Consider the following 6,056-nt stretch of genomic DNA (forward strand, 5'->3'; position numbering starts at 1 on the left):
CCCCACGATGCGATCGAGGGGTACCGATGGCAGCCTGGGGGCCTAATAAAGGCCCCCAGGTTTGCCATTTTTGTCCTCCTATTAAGCCCTGCCGAAAGACGAAATACTGCATTCGTTTTGCAGAAAAGAGTGCAAGTGATCCGACTAGTAAAAATCAGTTAAATAAAGTTTTTTTTATGTACAAAAAAATATTAAAAGTTAAAACTACCCCCTTTTATCCCCTCAATTTTGGGATTCCGTCCTGTTGTACACCTATGCTCTGCCTAGATGCGACCCTCTGTTCGTAAGACAGGCGCAGGTTCCAGAGGTAGAACCTGCGTCTATCAAACATTTATGGCATATTACAGGTAGACTTTACTGCAGATTTCGCTGTAGGCTTTTACTCTATTTATTGCAATGGGTAAAATCCATGGCAAATCTGAAAAATATCCATGCAGATTTTATTTTCTTTAGCATGTGAATGGGGTTTTATCTGCTCCAAATAGCTACAATCCATGTGTAAACATAACCTCAGACGGTATTCTGGATGGGACAAAGCATATGAAATTGCAGGCGTAGTTAGATTTTGTCAATTTTATTATAACATTTCCAGGAGAAATAACAGAGGAATGGCACAATACGGAGATCTAAGAAAAGGTGCTGCAGTTATACTGAGCTGGTCCCCACCCTTCCAGAGATCCATGGGGGCTTTTCATACTGGTGATTCCTTTAGCATGACTGCATTTTTAGGTCATGAGCAGTAATTGTCAAAAACCCCCAAGAATCTGTACTGCACATGCTTTATCCGATGCCATACAATGAAGGTATTCTTCCCTTGTATGGTGCCACATGGAGATCCATGTGGCACCATACAACCTCCGTGCTCTACCATGTGCATTAGGCCTAATTCCTCACACTCCAAGATTCCCACTTCAACTGGGACCTGATTTCACACTTGCGTATTTTAGTCAGTATTTTGTATCAGTATTTATAAGCCAAAACCAGGAGTGGAAGATAAACAGAGAGTATATTGGAAAAATTTGTACCTCTTGCATGTTTTGGACCCGCTCATGGTTTTGGCTAAGGGTATGTGCACACGATAAATGCAATTACGTCTGAAATTACGGAGCTGTTTTCAGGAGAAAATAGCTCCTGAATTTCAGACGTAATTGCATCTACTCGCATTTTGCGGGGCGTCTTTTACGGACGTAATTTGGAGCTGTTCTTCATTGGAGTCAATGAAAAACGGCTCCAATTACGTCCCAAGAAGTGTCCTGCACTTCTTTTGACGAGGCTGTAATTTTACGTGCCGTCTTTTGACAGCGACGCGTAAAATGACAGGTCGTCGGCACAGTACATCGTAAAGCCCATTGAAAGTAATGGCCAGATGTTTGCCGACGTATTGGAGCCGTTTTTTCAGACATAATTCGAGGCGTAAGGCGCCTCCATTATGTATGAAAATAGGTCGTGTGAACCCAGCCTAACAAATACTGATGCAAAATACATCCAAAATGCTTCAGCCGTGTGAAAGAGACCTTTGGGTATGGCTTTCCTGATCTGATCCCGTTTTTGTCTCGTGTCCGTAATACAGCTGTTGTCCTCTTTGCCAAAGGCTTTGTTTAGGAAATGTTTGTTCTTACAGGATTCGATCACATTAACAAAATATTTGGCTCCTTTACGGAGACGGCCACCTGGAAACAGCAGAGACTCAGAGATCGGGTCTCTCTGGGTCCACATTGAGAACTATTCTTAATGGACAATTAAAGGGTTATTCCCATCCCATAAAATCACTAGGATATGAAATTTCTTTCTGATCAGTGGGGGTCCAACCTCTGGGACACCCACCAATTCTGAAAATTAAGGGGATGCAGCGATGTCCCACTCACTGTTCACAGGTCTTATGAATGGGGCTTTGCTGAAGTTCCCTGCATAGCCGCTTGCGGGGAGCACAGCTTGCAAAAAAAGCTTTGAAGGGAACACAGCGCTAAAGAAGTGCTGCGGCTTCTTCATACTTAGGCCTTATTCACACGAACGAGTCCGTTTTGCGCGTGTAAGAAACGCAGCGTTTTTCCTGCGTTGCAGTTCCGTGTAACATCCGTGTACGGTACTTGTTTAGCGTTTTCTACTCGCGTGTGTCAGCCGTATGTCATGCGTTTTTTACGTCAGAAAAATACACTGAAGGAGGTGGTTTTCTTTTTCTGATCATTTCTTGAGCAATTGTTGAGTGAATCACGCACAGCACACGGATGGGTGCGTGAAGTGCAAAAAAGCACAAGTATAGGACATGCAGTGAGTTTCACGCAGCGGACACACGCTGCGTGAAAAAACACTGAATGGCCCCATTAACTTGCATAGGTCCGTGTGACGTGCGTTGTTTTAACGCGCGTAACATGGACGTGAAATACGCTCGTGTAAATAAGGCCTCATGATCAGAAAGTGATGTCATTTTCTGGCAATATGCATCACTTTATGAGATTGGAAAATTATTTTAAAATTTGCACACAATGGAGTAATCTGCTCTCTGCCCTTTGCAATCTGAAATGAGACACCTTATTTGTTGCTATGGGCAACCGCTCCAGTTTTCTCTTGCACTACTTTTGGTAAATCCCCCCCAATGTTACAATAATGATTGCAATTACTATGTGTATATTATTCCTATTAGCAGTTAGTAAAGGACATGTTTTTTTCTTATGTTAGTTTTAGATTTTAGATTCGCACGAACAAGTGCAAACTCGGACGTGAAAAATGGCAGTTTTTCACTTCAGAGTTCCACTTGTGCTGATCCCATTTTTACAGATCCCATAGATTTGAGTCTATTGAGGGATCCGCGAAAAAGGAGCAAAATAGGACATCTTCTATTTTTCAATGGACCCTTCAGACGGTCAGTTGACACAATGGCCGTGTGAACGGCCCCATTGAAATACATGCATCCGTGTGACGGATATTGTTTTAATGGCCGCCACACGGATGTATGCCACACTCGTTTCAATTTGGCCTAAGTGAATATGGTGTAAAATATCTGATACTCTCATTTGATTTCCTGCTGTAATTAAGGCATTGTATAATAAATATCGCTTGTTTTAACCATTTATAGAAAACGTAGAGAAAAAAAAGTCATTACGCCACAAATATGATAAAAAATTACACATTTTATTAGGACATACAACACAAAATAATACATATATAAAATTCAAAAGGGAATCCGAAGAAAAACACCGTGTGGTGGCTTCAAGCAAATAGAAATTGGGGTGTTTTGCCCACCAACAGAGTTCCCTGGCAATAGTTCTCTGTCTGATATAGACCACAGGTAACAAAATCGAAGTCATATAATAAGGGCGTATCTGCAACCTGGTGGTAACAACACAATTGTAAAAATTACAAGGAACAAAAAGGTCGATCTGTGACCATATGTTTCCAAAGTGGCCAAATTCAAGAAATTACAAAGCAGGTTTACGCTTAAATAGTAAGGATAGATCAGGACCAGAGTGTCATAGTCAGAACAAAGTTGCCAGAAAGGGAGTCAGGTGTACAGAGCATGTATAGATCACAATAGATCTGTTTACAGTGTAAAGGATATTAAGATAGGCTTACCCATAAGGATGAATGTTGTAATGGCCCCACACTGCAGCCTGAAATGGTAGCGCCCCGACGCGCGTTTCGCCAATCTAGCTTCCTCAGGCGTTTGCTGGTTTTAATAGTTTTTGTGGTATTGTTATACTTGTGGCCTAATAAATATACACAACAATTGCTTCACCTATATGTTCTTATTATTTCTGAAGAGATTGTCTTATTAAGGGTGTTCACTCTCTGGCTGAAGGTACCAAACCTTAGAGAATGGAAGACAAATTCAGATATTACAAAACTTTATTGGTAAAAATAGATGACTCTTCCTGCCCCATATGCCATAGAAGATAAACAGTTTCCTGCTCCTCTCATTTTTCCTGTAAGGTCAGTGAGTCACTAGTCATTTTATTCACAGCTTCAAAAATATAAAAAAAATTGTGAAAGGGTCCATTTACACAGTCCGATATGGGCCGCAAAATGAGCCAGCTCGTTAATCGTTAATTATTACTACGATCGTTCATCCCCATACATTTGCATTATGGTGGCAGCAAGTCTTCCTGTTTTCACAGGGATATGTGCTGCCGACTAGCGACCATTTTATTGGCCGCATAAATGAGCATGTCAGCCGATGAACAAGCGTTTTCTCTTACATCGGCTGATCATTGCCCTGTTTAATGTTCACAGGGCAATGATCAGGAACAAGCGTTCATATGAACGCTCCTTTGCCCGATCGTTGGCCGGTGTAAAAGGGCCTTAATTCTACTGCAGCACCACACACTAAAACACTTTAAATAGGTGCATTGTCTCAAGACAAACCCGTTATGTTAGGAAATGGTAAATCAGCCCATTCTGCAGGTTTAATTGGCCAAGACTGCACAACTTTTTACATATTATGCATTTGTTTCAATAAGAGACCTCAGGTGCATTATTATTGTGCATGCCACAACTCAACACCTGGCCTCGTGCCCATTTCCGTTATGTTTTTCAGTGGTTTTTTTTAACGGATAGCACACTGACACATTCGTTTCCAGGGGGCAATGCTTACCTCCGTTGTTTTAATGGAACCGTGTGGCCGTTCCGACAAAAATAGGACATATCCTACCCCTGTACGTTTTTGATGGACCTCTCTCGGCCATTTCATTCATTTGGTCTGTTGAAACAACGGACTGCACACGGAAGCCATCCATGTGTGGTGCGTATTTCACGGATACGTCATGGTAGCACAGAACCCACAAAATAAACCTCATCAAAAGAAAACACAGACAATAGAATCATTGGATAATAAAGGCCACAATGTTTATTAAGGGTAACATAAAATCCATAATACTTAAAATATATAAATAACCATAAATTGAAATCAATAAACCAATAAAAAAATCCAGCTTTTATAATAAAATACCAAGTCCGCCCAGCATTATTGGGTGACAAAATCCCTCTGATAAAACATCGTGACGGAAGGGAAATTCGGACATAAGGGAGGGTGGGTGGGCGACGGTCCAAATGGCTCCAGATGACTGCTTGACCACGAAGAAACTCACTCCTTTATAGTACAGAATCCCGCCATTTTGAAATTCCAATAACCAATCAGCTGTACCTAGGAGAAAACTGCCTGGAGATAGAATATTCTGGATCCTGCTCATGCCAACAGCACAGCTGGCCTCATCCAATCAGCTGTTCACCAGGAAACATCTGCCTGGAGATAGAAACAACTGGAACCCGCTCGTACCAACTTGTACAGCTTACATAGGGGACGTCCCATAAGGTAAGTACGATTTTACTACATCTGGAAAAAAGAGGGGAAGGGGGGGGGGATACAACCACAAAAACCATACTACCTAACAGACTTAAATACCAATAAAAACATATTTTTGGGGCTCGTGCGACCATGAGTCCCCCAAGCCAATGGCTCGGAGGGGCCCTTGTCATTAGCAGCCGTACAACAGGCAACAGATGTGTGCATGAGGCAAGGCTACATTCACACGACGTGTGCGCCAACCGAGTCCCGTCAGTGATCTGAGGAAAGATGTCCTATCTTTTCTCGGATCGGAGACTCGGATCATTTTTCATCCCCATTCATAGCTCGTCCCCATTCATAGCTCCGTGTGACAGGAGCAAACGATCGCTGATCAACGATGTCTCGATGATCGGCACTCGCTGAACCGGCCGATTACGGGCCAGGGGAAATAAGGCCTTAAGCTGATCACGAGGTGTGCCGCTATTAGGACCCCCAGCAATCAGCTGTAATCTGAGGGGAAATCTGGCAGCAAGTGTTCAGATTTCCTGCTGCGCCACCAGTATTACACGGTATGTATAATAGGTGTGCTGCCACAACAGTACTAGTGTGTGTATTTTTTTCCTTCTATAGTCCTTCTACCAGTTCTGATTCTCTCATGCATACTCCCCCCCTATAAATATGTAACATTTGGTATATTTTTATATGTGACCAGTATTTCTGTTAGTAGGGTGAGTAAGGATAACCAGGCAAAATAAGAACAGTTTTATGACCTTAGGAA

This window comes from Rhinoderma darwinii, chromosome 8, assembly GCF_050947455.1.
Source record: "Rhinoderma darwinii isolate aRhiDar2 chromosome 8, aRhiDar2.hap1, whole genome shotgun sequence".
Lineage (NCBI taxonomy): Eukaryota > Metazoa > Chordata > Amphibia > Anura > Rhinodermatidae > Rhinoderma > Rhinoderma darwinii.